The sequence below is a fragment of the Macrobrachium nipponense genome, chromosome 5 (assembly GCF_015104395.2).
Source record: "Macrobrachium nipponense isolate FS-2020 chromosome 5, ASM1510439v2, whole genome shotgun sequence".
Lineage (NCBI taxonomy): Eukaryota > Metazoa > Arthropoda > Malacostraca > Decapoda > Palaemonidae > Macrobrachium > Macrobrachium nipponense.
The window spans coordinates 12,638,418-12,659,117 of record NC_061107.1 but is presented as its reverse complement, the minus strand read 5'-3'; positions in this window follow the sequence as shown (position 1 = coordinate 12,659,117).

Here is a 20,700-nt window from a genome sequence, read left to right as displayed (position 1 = left end):
CAAACTTTGATCTTCAGGGTTTGAAGTGACAAGTGTATCCAAAAAGTAGCAAAGAATTCAAGAAGTTAAGAGGGCTTTGTGGCTATTACAATTGCACATATATATACATATATATATATATATATATATATATATATATATATATATATATATATATATATATATATATATATATAATATATATATATATATATATATGTATATATATATGTATATATATGTATGATATGTATGTATATATATAGTATATATATATATATATATATATATATATATATGTATATATATATATATATATAATATATATATATATATATATATATATATATATGTATATATATATATATATATATATATATATATATCTATATATATATATATATATAATATATACATTTGTTGCCAAGGTTGTATACACTGCGGATGATCGGTTTGTTGCTCCTAAATTAATATGAAAAGCACCTCTGACATTTAATCGGCAGTATGTATAATACACACACTCACACACACCACACACAAACACACACACATATATATATATATACATATATATATATATATATATATATATATATATATATATATATATATGTGTGTGTGTGTGTAGTGTGTGTGTATGTGTGAGTGTGTGTATAATCATACTGCCGTATTAAATGTCAGAGACGCTTTCTATATTAATTGAGCAACAAACCGATCATCCGCAGTGTAACAACCTTGGCAACAAATGGGGAAAATTCGTAGCTAGATATAAAAATAACTCATTGAGGGTTTTAGTTGAAAAAACTTCAATGCATTAAATTCTTAGCTATATCCCTTCATATATTAGATTCAGTAGCCTGTAGATTAGCCTGGATTCCAGTTGACTGACAATTTAGGATAAAAAAAAAAAACCTGACATTCAATGAATATAAATTCAAGATACGAAATATAAATCAACAAATTTAACTGAACGTTAAGAAAGAAAAAATGGGAAATCTGCTAGCTGCAGGCTCGCCATCACCAAAACATATATCGTCTGTATTACCGAGGGAAAAATGGTAGAAAAATATGGGACATAATTTCCTTAGGGATTCCAGTTTATCTCTATCGATCCGGGGAGCTCGGCCACTAAATCAGCGAGTTTATCGCCAAGAACGTTTGAATTTACAGAACTTGGAGCAACTAAGTGGTGGGGAGTACGATTATATACAGGGTGTCCATAAAGTCCCAGTACCATTCTGACCAATAAATACTTGCAATGGTACTGGGACTATATGGACATCCTGTATATACATTAGCGCTGGTTCTCGGTCTCTGCCGAGAGTTATTATCTCTGGTGTTCCAATAACCGTTTCATTGGTTATTTGTGACCAAGTACGGAATTCCCTGAGGAAAAGGAGGCCCATAACTTCGATGTTCCTTTATCTGCCTGATGTATATATATAGATATATATATATATATATATATATATATATATATATATATATATATATATATATATATACATACATATATATATATATATATATATATATATATATATATAGTATATATATATATATATATATATATATATATATATATATATATATATATCTCAGTCGTTTACTCTTTTGTCGCAAAGGTCGTTATTGTTTCAGAATGGAGCTAATTCCTTTGGGAAATTAATAAATACATCACAGAAAAGTCAAAGACAAACTGCGGGATTGTTCGTCACTTGATCATGCAATGTTATTACTTAATTTATATCCAATAAACCTAATAGTTTTATTTTAGAATGACAATGCTTTGGCGTATGCCGTCAGAGAATGAAAATTATTTTCTAACCAAACCTTATGACCTTAACATGTTTTTTTTTTAATTAAGATCTTCTCTGTTCACTAATTTTGTAAATTTCTCTCTTTATGGAAAATGATTTTCCTTTGCCACTCAAAACTGAAAGCAAAAAATACATACACACCCCTTCAGTTACACTGAGGGACTTCAAGGGAATAGCTATCGTTTTGCAATGTGGAAAAAAAAAAGTCCAAAAATCCTTGAAAAGCTAAGCTTCGTAACATACCAACCATACTCCCACTGAGGACACTTTTGAAGGTTAATAATGTGTGTTTATTCATGGAGAAAAATGTGCGGACTGATAGACAAAGTCGGCACAATAGTTTTCTTTTCAGAAAACTAAAACTGCAACTAAAATAATTACTCAAACAAAAACCAGAAGCTTTGAGATATCATAAATTTTTTTTTTAAATAACATGACTGTATATCTATTCAGATTGTAGTTTACCTTGCAGCAGTTTTATAGAACTTTGAAACTCAGTATCAAACTTGTGATGTTCAGTAAAAATAAAATTCAACATTTTTTATTTGACCCTTGCGTAAAATAACTATTAAAATAAAAAAGAAAAAATCTAAGTCGTTTACTCTTTTGTTTTAATTATTTGCGAAAAAAATTTGCTGTGCTTCATTTAATAGTTTAATTGACGATGGGTTCTTTGGAGGAAGAAACCACAATTGCATGGAGATTTTCTCCATTATGTGAAATCGATAATGTTTCTCAAAAAGTCTTTCTAATCTTTTGTGTTATTGTGATCCGTTTGATATACGATAGTTTAAACAATAATTTCCAGTCCACACTCCTCACCCCTACCCCTCCCCCCCTCCCTCCCTCACCCTCCCTCTCTCTCTCTCTTCTCTCTCTCTCTCTCTCTCTCTCTCTCTCTCTCTCTAAACTATTATAAAATACTCAGCAACAACGTAGATTTCGATCTTACTACTTTCGCTGAATAATAATAATAATAATAATAATAATAATAATAATAATAATAATAATAATAATAATAACAACATTCGGCTAAAAGAAGATAAAAGGTCACGGTACATCCCAAACAACAATAATGTTCATTATTATATACTCCACCAAAGCCACTTAACTTGGGCTAAAGGGACGCGGTCATGCTCGCTCGTGCATCCAATAATAGACCTGATGGAAGCGAGCCGAACTTAATACCGTTTGGCGCGAATTTTTATGGCAACCAGAGAGCCATGTTTGACCGTGAAGCTTAAACATGGTATAAAACAGATTTAATGGACGATTGCCGTCGTAAGCCTTCAATACGGATAAAAGACGAGAAAAATATAACCTGTTAATTGAAGTATTCTTCAAAGTATAGGTTTGTACAGAGGTCACAAAATTAATTTTCTCAAAGTATAGGTTAAATAGAGGTCACAAAATAAATATATATGAAAATGGAAAGTATTTTAAAAGTACAGGTTGCATAGAGGTCACAAAATAATTATATCTGAATTTTCACCATATTTGGGCATCGGTGCATGATATATAGTGCTAACGCAGAATATTGCACACACACATCCACACAAACTACAAATACATGAACACAAGTTTTCTATGCCTTATCAATACTTTCATTCTAAGCTTGATGAACACATGTTTCCTATGCTCCAAGAACACAGGTATTCGGAACTCCATGAACACCTGTGCGGTGTATTGCCCAGTGATAAGAATCTCAGGTATGTTTAATTAACTAATAAAATGTAAAATTCACTAATAAGGCTACAAAACGTTACGGATTTACTGTCTCAACGGCAATCAGTATTCAGTCGGCTATACATCTACCGTTAAAAAATATCTTGTTCAATAAGAACAGATATTTCATGAAATTTAGGAATTTGTCGTTTTTATGGAGCGCTTTTGAGATGATACGTCATTATCCATACCTGTAACAGAAATAAAGTTTGTGGTTTGGCAGAAGAAAAAAATATATATGCTATAGTTTACACACACACACACATATATGTATGTATATATATATATATATATATATATAGAGATATATATATATATATATATATATATATATATATATATATATATAACCTTGATTTGTGATAGCGCCTTTTATATCTCAAGGAATCTAAGGAAGTGAAGAGAAAATCTACGAAGAATTCCCCGAAAGCAATGACTTTCGCTAAGACGAACTCTCGCATTAACCCTAGTAATTACTCTTAATGGTTTTTACTCCAGCCATGAAGATTCCAGAACTGGTAAATAGAACAATCAGGCAAGATAAGGATCTACTGAGGGGAACAGTTCTGTCAATGACTTCATCCTAGCATCCTTTCCGATGCTCTTAAAAGTCGTTTCACTGATGGCTGACCCTTCGGAAAAGGGTCATTAGAATTTCTTTAGTAATTAAATTATATCTTTTAAAGGCGTCCTTTTCTTTGATTTTATATTTAAAGTGAAATTACACAGTTATACTCTTGTTTTCGACTTTGTAATTAATTTTTTCTCCATTATATATTTGCATTTTTTCCGGTAATTACTTATTCATGTGATTACTGTTTAGAAGTTCATTTTCCACCATATTTTGGTATTTAATTGAACCGTATATAAAAGTCTTATATACTTTTATTATTTCATCCTTCCTTCCCTTTAGCAATCGACCAATGTTGCAAGTTCCCGTGATGATTTCAAAGGATTAAACCCAGCATAAATTCCCGAAATCCACCTCCGAGAAAAGTATATCCATAAAATAAAATTGCAAATAATTCACCTCAAAAACAATTCAATTTCCTTAGTGACGGATCAGATTCTTTAACATTTTAGCAGATGACTTTTGGAATTCACTTGGCAGGACAAGATAGACTTATGGTAGATTCAATTGTTCCCTTTCTTCAGACGCACTTTATTTAACCTTACCTACAGAAATTCCTGAGAAAGCGTTACCAATTATTCATATAATTTCTTTAGCTGCGTTCGCTTTCTTCAAAAGGCAGGATGAAACTTAATTGAAATAAAAAGAAAATGGCACCTAACATTACAAACAGCGCAGAAAGCACTATTCAAAACAAAAATGGCGAAAAATGAGGCTTTTTACTTTTGTGTTCGTTTGTACACATCAATCAACAGAGTTATGTCAATGTTTGGAGAACTTCACCGCGCATGCGCAGGATTTGGGATTCAGTAACAAACACACGAGAGGAAAGAGGAACGTGAATAATGAGAACTAAAACGGGCTGAATATAAATGTGAGTTCTTGCGACACCTGTTTGTTTTTGTAAATGTTTGGTTTCATCTACATCTGGTAAATTCATCCAAGACGGTCGGTAAAATAAAACTGCATATTACAAAGCTGTTAATATCGTCATTTATGTTTCACCATTTATACTCACCACATAGATCTAAAAGCAATTTTAATGCCAGTACACACACATACATAAATATACAACCACACACATGCACACATATGTGTAAATTTATGTGTAGATTTAATTTTAAAATTATATATAATTAATAGTTGGTATATATATATATATATAAAGAAATAATATTATATATATATATATAGTGTATAATATATATATATATATATACTATATAATATATTATATATTATATAATATATATTATATAATAATATATATTATATATATATGTGTGTGTGTGTGTGTGTGTGTGTGTGTATAAAACACCCAAAGCTACTGTCATCTACTCTATCGCTCCCATTTAAATTTCATAGGACGAGTATACTTTTTCACAAACACTTAGCTAGACTTGCAATTTTTCTTTTAAAATCCTCCACCTATGACAACATAGAACTCCAACTCCTTTCTAGAATTAACATCCAACAAAAATTTTCAGGCTACTTACTTTCCATCATACGTTCCAGGTCCCTTTGTCTGATCTGGAAAAAAAATGAAACTTTGGTAATTTTTTTTCACTATATATATATATAGATATATATATATATATATAGACTATATATATATATATATATATAGATATATAGATATATATAATATATATATATATATATATATATATACATATATAGATATATATATATATATATATATATAATATATATATAGTATGTATATATCTATATATATATATATATATATATATATATATATATATAGATATAATGTGTGTGGGTGTGTGGGAGTTTCACCAGGGATACTCTTGTTATCATGATTAAATTATTTTTATTAAAATATATCTGATCAGGCAGCCTTTGCTCATACTTCCTCTCTCTCTCTCTCTCTCTCTCAATATATATATTATGATATATATATATATATATATATATTATATATATATATATATATATATATATATATATATATATATATATATATATATATATATTAATTGCCACGAAGGAAAGTGAACCAGCAGAGTGGAACTAGGCCTTTCGACATACTGTCCTTTACTTCAGGCTGATAATTAATTAAAGGACAGTAAATCGAAAGGCCTATCTCCCCGCCGATGTTTCACTTACCATCGTAGTATTTGCCTTTATTTACATTATTCATCATGTTCCATATTTCGTGATCCAGTTGTACACGCACACACACATACACACACACACACACCACACACACACACACATATATATATATATATTTTTTTTATATATATATATATATATATATATATATATATATATGTATATAGTATATATATATATATATATATATATATATATATATTATATATATATATATATATATATATATATATATAGATATATAGTATATGTGCGTGTGTGTGTGTATATATATATATATATATAATATATATAATATATATATATATATATATATATATATATATATATATATATATAGTTTTCGAGAAAATGCAAATGGAAGAGTCACATCTTTAAAACGGTCAAAACATCAGCCAGAATGCCATTTCTGCAATTATTTGCATTCTACTGTTTTTGAATCGCCCGAATTTCATGATCTTGTTTTATAGCTCTTATTTGCCATGGGTCCAAAACCTAAAACCCTCTTTATTTTTTAAGAGCCCAGTGACCCTTGCTGAATTATACGTCCCCTTCTGCAGATAAATTTGGCATAGAATTCTACTACTTGGGTCAAACTTACTACCTGGGTCAAACCTCAAATTCAGATGGGCATAGAGTAACGACATTAAAATTATGAATGATTGGTATCATGGGTAACACAACTCCTCTTCATCTAAAGCTAAAAGATGACAAAAACACAAACGAAAATGCTATAGAAATAAAATATCAGCCATCTATTCCAAGTTCGTTGTATGACGCATCAACTATTGGCTAACAGAAATTCACTCCCTTTCGCTATGGTAAAGGGAAAAGAATAAAATGACATTTTTATTGGAGAACTTGATATGCATACTGGATACATTGAGGAAATAGAGAAGGTAGATACGAAGGGGGTGGGCCGGGGGACGGGAAGCGTATGAAAACAAAAATTCAATTTCAAGAAGGAAATTTATTTTTGACTCAATTTGACGGATGATCTTGAAATACCCGTCAGCTATGTCATACTGAAAGTTTGGATCGATTGTGTGTATGTGTGGGCGGGTGGTGGGGGGGGGGGGGGGGAGTTAGTTAGGTGAGAGTGGTCGTGCGTGTCAGGTTGTGGCGTATAATTCATGAAGGTTTAAAATTCAGGAAAGAAACTGAAATTTGGGCAACAATTGTTTGAAACTCTTAATTCAAGATAATGATGGTCATTTCAGAAAAATAACGACAATGACATTAAAGCATTTCTGTTAATATTTTGGAAGATTGGACTTTGAACATGCGTGTCAAAATAAGAAAAAGTAGGGCGTCGATAATATTTACAACTAACATAGATTTAACTGATGAAACTGAAAGCGTAGACTTGAGAGAATTATTTGTGTTTTTTAGGAAATGAGCAGAGTTTTATAGCAACCTTTACCAAGAGTAAAGTTAAAAAGTTAAATGGGAAGCAAGATTATGGAGAGAGAGATAAAAAAATAGAATAATGGATTAATTAATGCAAAAAGGTTGCTCTTTTCTCAGCAGATGATGTATAAAGCATCGTTTTATCCATTGACACTGAAGCATAGATTTATACAGATTGTGATGCCAATTCGCCTTCATGATTATGAAGTGTGGCTATTACGGTACAGAGAGAGAGAAAGAGAGAGAGACGAGAGAGAGAGAGAGAGAGAGAGGTCTGGACGTTATTACGGTGAAGTGTTTGTACTGTGTAAGCAAAAAGGCCATCAGTGATGAAAATATATCACAAAAATATATATCACAAGGAGAGTGAGCTACGTCACAAGGAGAGAGTGGCGGCCAAAAAAAGTGTTCTTTAAGGAAATAAATGCTAAGAGATATTAATGAGTAAAAGGATCTTAGAATATAGAGACTGGCTCGGAATAATGGAATTTAGGCTAAAAAGCCAAGCACTGGTGCAACTTCAGGCTTTCAGCCATAAAAAAAAATATTATATGTAGAGAGTCTGAGTAGTTGAACAGCAAGACAGAGAGAGAGAGAGAGAGAGAGAGAGAGAGAGAGAGAGAGAGAGAGAGAGAGAGAGAGGCCTATAAAATAAATGAAATGAAAACAGAAAAAATAAATCCCACGGCGAATTCTTTTTATCAAATAAGAGCAAACGATTAACAAGAAGAGGAATAAAGAATATAAAGAAGGTTAGGACAAGAGAAGTGACATCTCAAGAATAACTGAGAAGGTTATAGGGTCATTTGGAAAGAATAGGTGACGAAAGGCTTAGAAAAAGGGTTTTGTAATTCAGGATCGTTCGAGGAGGATGCAGAGGAAGTAACCAGAAACTCTGGGAAAACAGAAGCGATAGATTGACACAACATAAAAGGTGAAATGAATAATATGAGGAATTAATTGGCTGTGATGTTGTAAAGGCTAGTTAATTTTTACATCATTTTTACGTGAAATAAAACCCCTAAAGATTTGTAAGTTTTCTAAACACGCTTTAACTGCAGTAACCATTGACGTATATTTTCCCGGAAACTACCAATTTTGTTTTTAAAAAATCTTAACGAAATTGAAATTCTTAGAAAATATTTTGTTTCATAGTTCAAATATTCAGTGCTTGTAAAACGGCCCTGAGCTATTTTCCTTGCTTGTTGAAATAAACTTAAATAAACTTGGCAGAATCGATTCTTTCATTGACTTTTCTTAAAACATTTCTACATGACACTAAAATAAAGAATGTAAAGATATGAAAACAATACCGCATGCTTGCGATTGGAGTGTAGGGGAAAAGGAGATAAAACCAAGATAAATATCAAGATTTGCAATATCAGTAACGATGACACTCACCACCTGTCCATTGGAGTCTAATAATATAAAAAGAGATTATCAAATAAAATAAAATTACGTCGAAGCTAATATCAGTCAGGATGAAGCGATTACATCTCGTTTACGACGAATCTCGTCGTCGATCATAAACATTAAGAGCATTGATGAGTCGTTTTCATTAAAGCAATGTATAATCACCGTAACAAGAACCTGATATCTGGAAAATAAAAATTACTTCTGACAGCAGCTGCGCCACACGAATTACATGCATTAGTTTATATTATTGTTTCTCCTTCCAAACTCATTTCGAAATGAATGTATCAGCGCTATTAGTTTCACAATACGACTGACGCTAATTTGCTAGTTATGAATATCCATAGTGCCACTCTTTACTGAAAATGATGATGGTAGAGTGATGAATCTGTGACCTGTTTGGTGACGAAACAAACAAGAGAATCAATATCATTTGACAATATAATAACGTAACTCAACAGGAGATCCGCTGTGTATTTTTCTGAATGATGAATTGTGTTTTGAAGACTTTTCTCCATTTGTTCGTAAGAGTTTTTTTTTATTCCTGATATCTCCGGCAGAACTCGAGAGGTCAACTACAAAGCATAATACCCCACTGTAGGAGTGTAGAGGTGTATATGTGTATGTATATATTTATGCATGTGCGCATTTTTTTTAAGTGGCCAGTCTTACATTATCGACATAATTTTCGTAGGGTCAAATGCGTCTAATATCAAACCCCTTGCTCTCTGAAGTGTCTGTTGTGACGTCTTGAAATTAGTTCCCATAGGAGAGTTGTATCTCCTTCGCTATTGTTTGTTTGCATGGTGCTTTTACGTTGCATGAAACCAGTGGTTATTCAGCAACGGGACCAACGGCTTTACGTGACTTCCGAACCACGTAGAGAGTGAACTTCTATCACCAGAAATACACATCTCTCACTCCTCAATGGAATGGCCGAGAATCGAACCCGCAACCACCGAAATGGGACGCTAATACCATACCAACCACGCCGCTAAGGCGCCTCTCCTTCGCTATTGGGGGCTTGCTATACAATATTTCTTAAAATTAGGAAACGAGACTTAAGTCTGTGCAAAGACTTGAACGCAGAGAAAAAAAAAAACCTTTTTAATTTTTTCCATAGCTTTACATTCTTTATTTTAGTGTCTCGTAGAAATATTTTAAGAAAAGTCAATGAAAGAATCGATTCTACCAAGTTTATTTAAGTTTATTTCAACAAGCAAGGAAAATAGCTCAGGGCCGTTTTACATGCACTGAATATTTGAACTATGAAACAAAATATTCTCTGTAAGATTTTCAATGCCTTTCTTCTAGTGAGATATGCGTATATTTTTCATCGTTAAGATTTTTTTTTCTTATAAAACAAAACTGATGGTTTCGAGAAAATATACGACAATGGTTACTGCAGTTAAACCCTTCTTAGAAAACTTACAAATCTATGTGGGTTTTATTTCATGTAAAAATAATGTAAAAATTAACTAGCTTCTACAACAGCACAGCCAAATTCATTCCTCATATTGTTCATTTCACCTTTATGTTGTGTGCAATTTATCGCTCCTGTTTCCCCAGAGGTTTCTGGTTATTCCTTTGCATCCTCCAAGAATTGAATTACAAACCCTTTTTCCAAAGCTCTCGTCACCTATTCTTTCACAAATGACCTATAACCTTCTCAGTTACCTGAGATGTCACTTCACTTATCCTCACTTCTTTATATTCTTTATTTCTCTTTATTGCAGTCGTTTGTTGTTTGATAAAAGAATTCGCCGTGGGATTTTTTTTATGTTTTTTGGGTTCATTACTCATTTATTTTATAGGCCTCTCTCTCTCTCTCTCTCTCTCTCTCTCTCTCTCTCTCTCTCTCTCTCTCTCTCTCTCTCTCTCTCTTGCTGTCCAACCACTCAAACTCTCTCCTTGTAATATTTTTTATGGCTGAATGACTGAAGTTGCACCAGTGCTTGGCTTTTTAGGCGAAATTCCATTAATCCAAGTCTTTATATTCTAAGATCCTTTTACTCACTAATATCCCTTAGCATTTATTTCCTTAAAGAACACTTTTTAGCTCTTCACTCTCTCCATGTGACGTAGCTCACTCTCCTTGTGATATATATTTTGTGATATATTTCCATCACTGATTGCCTTTATGCTTACACAGCACAAACACTTCACCGTAATAACGTTCAGACCTCTCTCTCTCTCTCTCTCTCTCTCTCTCTCTCTCTCTCTCTCTCTCTGCACCGTAATAGCCACACTTCATAATCATGAAGGCGAATCGGCATCACAATCTGTATACATCTATGCTTCAGTGTCAATGGTTAAACCGATTCTTTATACATCATCTGCTGAGAAAGAGCAACCTTTTTGCATTATTTAATCCATTATTCTATATTCTCTCTCTCCATCACCTTGCTTCCCATTTAACTTTTTAACTTTATCTTTGTTAAATGTTGCTATAAACTCTGCTCATTCCTAAAAAAACAAATAATTCTCTCAAGTCTACGGTTTCAGTTTCATCAGTTAAAGCTATGTTAGTTGTAAATATTATCGCACGCCCCCTACTTTTTTCTTATTTAACAAATTGACACGCATGTTCAAAGTCCAATCTTCCAAAAATATTAACAGGAATGCTTTTAATGTCATTTGTGTTATTTTTCTGAAGTGACCATCATTTTCTTAAATTAAGATTTTCAAACAATTGTTGCCCAAATATTCAGTTTCTTTCCTGAATTTAAACCTTCATGAATAATATACGCACTACGACATGCACCCGAATACTTACCCACCTAACTAACCACACGCCCGCCCCTCCCCCCCCAACCCCCAAACCCAAACACACAATCGATCCAAACTATCAGTATTACAGAGCTGACGGGTATTTCAAGATCATCCGTCAAATTGAGTCAAAAATAAATTTCCTTCTTAAAATTAAATTTTTGCTTTCCTACACTTCCCGTCCCCCGCCGCACCCCACCCCCGACCCCACCCCCTTCGTATCTACCTTCTCTATTTCCTCAAATGTTCCCAGTATGCATATCAGGTTCTCCAATAAAAATGTCCTTTTATTCTTTTCCCTTTTACCAAAGCGCAAGAGAGTGAATTTCTGTTAGCCAATAGTTGACGCGTCATACAACGAACCTGGAATCGATGGCTATGATATTTTATTTCTATAGCATTTTCGTTTGTGTTTTGTCATCTTTTAACTTTTAGATGAACAGGAGTTGTGTTACCCTTAATATCACTCATTCATGATTTTAATGTCGTTACTCTGTGTCCATCTGAATTTGAGGTTTTGGACTTCAGGTAGTAAGTTGACCCAAGTAGTAGAATTCTATGCCAAATTTATCTGCAGAAGAGGACGTATAATTCAGCAAGGGTCAATCGGCTCTTAAAATAAAGGGGGTTTTAGGACCCATGGCAAACAAGAGCTATAAAACAAGATCGTGAAATTCGGGCGATTCAAAAACAAGTAGAATGCAAATAATTGCAGGAATGGCACACATACATACTATATATATATATATATATATATATATATATATATATATATATATATATAGATATATATATATCATATATATGTGCGTATGTGTGTGTGTGTATAACTGGATCACGAAAATATGGAACATGATGAATAATGTAAATAAAGGCAAAATACTACGATGGTAAGGGAAACATCGGCGTGTAGCTAGGCCTTTTGATTTACTGTCCTTTACTTAGGTATCAGCTTCAAGTAAAGGACAGTAAGTCGACAGACCTAGTTCCACTCGACTGGTTCAATTTCCTTCGAGACATTTTATATATATATATATATATATATATATATATATATATATATATATATATATATATATATATATATATATATATATAGAGAGAGAGAGAAGAGGAGAAGACGAGAGGAGGAGAGAGAGAGGAGTCCCATGAGCAAAGGCTGCTGATCAGATATATTTTAATAATGATAATTTAATCATGATAGCAAGAGAATCCCTGGTGAAACTCCTACATATATATATATATATATATATATATATATATATATATATATATATATATATATATAAAATAAAATTACAAAAGTTTCATTTCTTTCCAGATCAGACAAGGGACCCGGAACGTATGATGGAAAGTAGTAGCCTGAATTTTAAATGTTAATTATAGATGGGAGATGAAGTAAAAAATTTCAGTTTTTATGTGTCATAGGCGGAGGATTTTAAAAAGAAAAATTGCAAGTCTAGCTAAGTGTTGGTGAAAAAGTGATGACTCGTCTATGAAATTTAAATGAGAGCGAATAGAGTAGATGACAGTAGCTTGGGGTCTTAATGAATAAGCCTTGACTACATGAAAAGGTAAATATATATATATATATATATATATATATATATATATATATATATATATATATATATATATATATATATATATATATATATATATATATATATATATGCATAAACATGGGCGCGTGTGTGCGGTTGTATATTTATGGATCTCGTGTGTGTACTGGCATTAGAATTGCTTTTAAATCTATGCGGTGAGTATAAATGGTGAAACATAAATGACGATATTACGAGCTTTGTAAAATGCAGTTTTATTTTACTGACCGTCTTGAAAAAATTTACCAGATGTAGATGAAACCAAACGTTTACTAAAACAAACAGGTGTCGCAAGAACTCACATTTATATTCAGCTCGTTTTAGTTATTATTTATGTTCCTCTTTCCTCTCGTGTGTTTGTACTGAATCCCAAATCCTGCGCATGCGCGGTGAAGGTTCCTCCAAACATTGACATGACTGTTTGATTGGATGTGTCCAACGATCACATGGTAAAAAAAGCCTCATTTTTCGCCATTTCTGAAAAGTGCTCTCTGCGCTGTTTGTAATGTTAGGTGCCTTTTTTTTAATGTAAATTAGGTTTCTCTTGTCTTGAAGAAAGCGAACGCAGCTAAAGAAGTTATATGAATAATTGGTAACGCTTTCTCACATGAATGTCTGTAGGTAAGGTTAAATAAAGTGCGTCTGAAGAAAGGAATAATTGAATTTACCATAAGTGTATCTTGTCCTGCCAAGTGAATTCCAAAAGTCATTTGCTAAAATGTTCAAGAATCTGAACCGTCACTAAGGAAATTTGATAGTTTTTGACGTGAATTATTTTGCAATTTATTGGATATAGTGGATATACTTTTCTCGCAGGTGGATGTCGGGAATTTCTGCTGAGTTTAATCCTTTGAAATCATCATGAGAACTTGCAACATTGGTCGATTGCTAAAGGGAAGGAAGTATAAAATAAAATAAAAATATATAAAACTTCATATGGGGTTAAATTAAATACCAAAAATACGGTGGAAAAAGAACTTTTAAGCAGTAATCACTTGAATATATAATTACCGAAAATGCAAATATACAATGGATGAAAAATTAATTACAAAGTCGAAACAAGAGTATAAACTGTAATTTCACTGTTAATATAAAATAAAAGAAAATGACGCCTTTAAAAGATATAATAACTAAAAAAAAGTTCTAATGAAAGGACTTTTAAGCACATCGGAAGGATGAAAGGATGAAGTCATTGACTGAACCGTTCCCTCAGTCGATCCTTATCTTGCCTGATTGCCTAGTTACCAGTTCTGGGAATCTTCATGGCTAGCACAGTAAAAACCATTAAGAATAATTACTAGGTTCATGCGAGAGTTCGTCTTACCGAAAATCATTGCTTTCGGGGAATTCTTCGTAGATTTTTCTCTTCACTTTCGTGAATTCCTTGAGATATAGGTGGCGGTATAACAATCAAGGTTATATAATATATATATATATATATATATATATATATATATATATATATATATATATATATATATATATATATATGTGTGTGTGTGTGTGTGTGTGTGTGTGTGTGTGTGTGTGTGTGTGTGTACACACACACACATATATAATATATATATATATATATATATATTATATATATATATATATATATATATATATATATATATATATATATTCTGTCAGACCACAAACTTTATTTCTGTTACATGTATGGATACTGACGTATCATCTCAAGAGCGCTCCATACAAATGACAAATTCCTAAATTTCATGAAATATCTGTTCTTTGGATTGAAAAAGAAACCCACAAAATTCAATTTGTAACTTGTTTACTTCTAAGTATTTACATTTAGTTCACACTCGAGTACTTTCAGGCCCTTCTGTGGCCCATTCTCAAGAGATGTTGGGATGTTAGCCTGGGTCAAGGCTCAGCCCAGCAGCCTCTCTAGAGAAGGCTGCTGGGCCTTGACCCAGGCTAACAAAATCCCAACATCTCTTGAGAATGGGCCACAGAAGGGCCTGAAAGTACTCGAGTGTGAACTAAATGTAAAATACTTAGAAGTAAACAAGTTACAAATTGAATTTGTGGGTTTCTTTTTCAATCTTCAGAAGAAAACTGAAAGAAGTTTTTGTTTGGTATATCTGTTCTTATTGAACGAGATATTTTGTAACGGTAGATGCATAGCCAACTGAATACTGATTGTAGTTAAGACCGTAAATCCGTAACGTTTTATAACCTATTAATGAATTTTATACTTTATTATTTAATATATACCCGGAATTTTTATTAATGGGCAATACACCGCACAGGTGTTCATGGAGTTCTGAATACCAGTGTTCATGGAGCTTAGGAAACATGTGTTCATCAATCTTAGAATGAAAGTATTGATAAGGCATAGAAAACTTGTGTTCATGTATTTTTAGTTAGTGTGGATGTGTGTGTGTGTGTGCATGATTCTGTGTTAACAGTATATATCATGCACCGATGTCCATAATATGGTGAAAATTCAGATATATTTATTTGTGACCTCTGTACAACCTATACTTTGAAGAATACTTTCCATTTCAGACATATTTCTTTTGACCTCTGTACAACCTATACTTTGAAGAATACTTACCATTTCAGAGATATTTATTTTGTCACCCTCTAGACACCCTATACGTGAAGAATAATTTCCATTTCAGATGATATTTATTTGTGAGTTCTATCAGCCTATGCTTTGAAGAAAATTTATTTAGTGACCTCTGTTCAACCTATACTTTGAAGAAATACTTTCCATTTCAAATATAATTATTTTGTGACTTCTGTACAACCTGTACTTTGAGGAAAACTTTCCATTTCACATATATTGACCTTTATTATACTTATAATTTGAAGAATACTATCCATTTCAGATATGTTTATTTTGTGACCTCTGTACAACCTATACTTTGAAGAATACTTTCCCTTTCAGTATATTTATTTTGTGACCTTTGTACACCCTATACTTTGAAGAATACTTCCAATTAACAGCTTATATTTTTCTCGTCTCTTATCCCTATTGGAAGCTTACGACGGCAAACGTCCATTAAATCTGTTACACCATGTTTAATCTTCACGGTCAAACATAGATCTCTGGTTGCCATAAAAATTCGCGCCAAACCGTATCAAGTTCGGCTCGCTTCCATCAGGTCTATTATTGGATGCACGAGCGAGCATGACCGCGTCCCTTTATCCCAAGTGAAGTGGCTTTGGTGGAGTATATGATATTGAACGTTGTTGTTCGCGATGCACTGTGACCTTTTATCTTCTTTTAGCCGAATTTTTATTATTATATTATTATTATTATTATTATTATTATTAGTTATTCAGCGAAAGTAGTAGGATCAAAATCTACGTTGTTCCTGAGTATTTTATAATAGTGAGAGAGAGGCAGAGAGAGAGAGAGAGAGAGAGATGAGAGAGACCGAGAGAGAGAGAGAGAGAGAGAGAGGGAGGAGGGGGGTTAAGGAATGGGGACTGGAATTATTGTTTAAACTATCGTATATCAACGGATCACAATAACACAATAGAGTAGAAAGACTTTGTGAGAAAACGTTACCGATTTCATAATGGAGAAAATCTCCATGCAATTGTGGATCCCGAAAGAACCCATCGTCAGTTAAACTATTAAATGAAGCACAGCAACTTTTTTCGCAAATAATTAAAACAAAAAGAGTAAACGACTTAGATTTTTCCTTTTTTTTTCTTTTAATAGTTATTTACGCAAGGGTCAAAATAATAATGTTGAATTGTATTTTACTGAACATCACAAAATCCTTTTTCCATAAAGAGAGAAAATTACAAAATCAGTGAACAGGGAAAATCCTAAATTTTATAAAAACACGTTAGTCATAAGGTTTGGTTAGAAAAATTAATTTTCATTCTCTAACGGCATACGCCAAAGTATTATCATTTTCAAATAAAACTATTAGGTTTATTGGATATAAATTAAATAATCACATTGGAAAATCAAGTGACGACCAATCCCAAGCAGTTTGTCTTTGACCTTTCTGTGAAGTATTTATTAATTTCCCACTGAAATTTGCTCCATTCTGAAAATAACCACTTCCGCGCAAAGGCTTCTCTGGGGAAGAAACAATTCGTTTCGTCGTGAACGAACTTTTCTCGCAATATTACAGAACGTTTGAAATCGAATATGGGTTACCTGCTGCGAACTGATTCATGGACCTCTTGGTGACCTGTTTTGCGAAGTTGTTCAATTCCAGTAATATGAATTTCTCTCGTTTATTCAAAGTTACAGCATTCGTCTTTTGTGCAGTACTGAGAGCTGGTTTCGCATTGAGTTACTGTCTGTCTTGATATTTCGTTGCTTCATAATTCCATTTATTGTCAAGGTGTATTTATAACTCGTTCAATTCGAATGAAACTGTAAACTCATCATACTTTAATCGCATACACAGTTTATTATGATGATGATTTCAGATGCTTACAATACCTCTCGATTACTGCACCACGCAATAATAAATTTCACAATAAAAATGCATCAACCCCCATTCAAAATAGGAAAAAAAGCACTATGTTCGTACTTTTTTTTTTTTTGTGCCAGTAGAATAAAGCTCTGAGGGATGTGCAGGCAATAAACTGACTTTTGGCCGAATCAAACAGCGAGCCAGCTATTGTCTCTTTTTGAAAAGGGGAACAGAGGCAGGATTTGGAGCTGTTTGCGGCTTTAGGGCGAATTTAGAACGTTATCCGATTTGAAGAGCTCGGATTGGTGCCCGCCATTGACAGACGTTTTTAGGTGGAGCAACAGTTATCAATTTGAAATCTTTCATGTATCATCAATTCGGAAAGGATATTTACGTTCGGATGTGATTATAAATTTTGAAATTTGGCAAAATAATCATATAATTAGAAATTGGGCGTATAATCATATAATCTGAAATCGGAAATAGTTTGAAATAGAGCATATAATCATATAATTCGAAATGTTACATACTCATATAATTGAAATTTAACACAATCATATACTAATTGAAACTTAACTCATAATCATATAATTGAAATTAACACATAATCATGTAATTTGAAATTTAACATATAATCATATTGATTTGAAATTGGGCATATATTAAAATAGATTTGAAATTTAGCATATGATCATATTACAAGAATTGGGCAGTGAGCATAAAATTAGAAGTTTCGTGTAACCGAGGTATTTAAAATTTATCATATAATCATATAATTTGCAATTTAGCATGAACGCTTATAACGTGATATTTCATATACTCATATATTTGAAAGAAATTGGTAATATAATCATCTAATTTGAAATTAGTATATAGACATAAGTTTAAATGTGGCATATCAAATAATTTGTAATTTGGTATATAGTTTATCATTTGAAATTTGCCATAGAATCATATTGATTTGAATTCAGCATACAATCACATAATTTGAAATTTAGCATATAATGACATAAGTTCTACCGAATTTCATGTTATATGATTATATGCAGAATTTAAAATTATATTATAATATGCCCAATTTCAAATTATATGATTATTTGCTTCCAAAATTCAGTAGTTATATATATACATATATATATATATATATATATATAATATATATATATATATATATATATACATATATATATATATAAATATATATATATATATATATATACTATATATATATATATATATATATATATATATATATTTATTTATTATTTATATATATATATATATATATATATATATATATATATATATATATATATATATATATATATATTTATTTATATATATATATATATATATATATATATATACTATAATATATATATATATATATATATATATATATATATATATATATATATAATATATATATATTATATATATATACGTATATATGTTATGTATATATATGTATATATATGTATATATATATATATATATATATATATATATAGATATATACTATAATATATATATATATATATATATATATATATATATATATATATATATATATATATATATATATATATATATATATATATATGTATATATACATATGACTGGTAAAAATGTTGTTACAACAAAATTCCATCTAATATAAGGAGCCCATAAAAACACCAAAATATAGAGAGAAAAGTACTTTCTATATTTTGGTGTTTATTGGGCTCCTTTTATTATATATATATATATATATATATATATATATATATATAATATATATATATATATATATATATATATATATATATATATATATAATATATATATACATATGCATAGATAGATAGGTAAATAGAAATATAGATGATGTGTATATATATCAGAAAAATTTAATTTAATTCTCTGCATAGTAGAACCTCCTAATTTTACAACTTAGATATCCGTTATTAGTCAAGAACTGCAATTGCTGACTCTCTTACTGAAGTTGGCGAGAATTTGTGAATGTTTTACCAGTTTTTGCAGCTTTTCCATACATACGTTTTTCTGTGTGTGCGTCAAATGGTTTATACAAGAAACTCATTAGATTTTTTCTTTTCTTTGTTAAAGGTAAATTAAGTATCGTCACACTTTACATCGGACTATTTAAGAAGTGGATATATTCTTAGATTCACCCAGTCTCTATCGAAATGCTTCTCTGAGCTGGTCCGCTGTATAATAGTTAGTGTCGTGGCATGTCACTCAGCTGTTGCGGATTCAACGTTTCCCCAAGTGAGATGAAAACTCACTGGCTCAGTATCATGATCAGTAACTGCTGCAGTGTTGGGGTCTGCGGTGGGAGGTTGAAACCAACTTTCCTGAGAAACTTAAATTTCAAGTGGTTGTTCTATTTGAATAGGTTCCATCTACTGACATTAATAAGTTAAGTATATTCTAATTTTACCAGACCACTGAGCTGATTAACAGCTCTCCAAGGGCTGGGCCGAAGGATTGAGATAGTTTTACGTAGCTAGGAACCAATTAGTTACCTAGCAACTGGACCTACAACTTATTTTGGGATCAAACCACTATATCGAGAAATGAATTTGTCACCAGACATAAATGCCTCTGGTTCCGTTTTGGCCGAGCCGAGAGTCGAACTTCGGACCACCAAATTGGTAGCCGAGTGCGAAATCCACTCTTCCAACGAGGAAATACCGACATTTATAGATAATGAGAAATAAATAATGATAAATATATACATACATGGAATCATAGTCACGCATGCATTGGCAGATAAGGGTATACCCAATGTATAAGGGCATCCGTTTCGG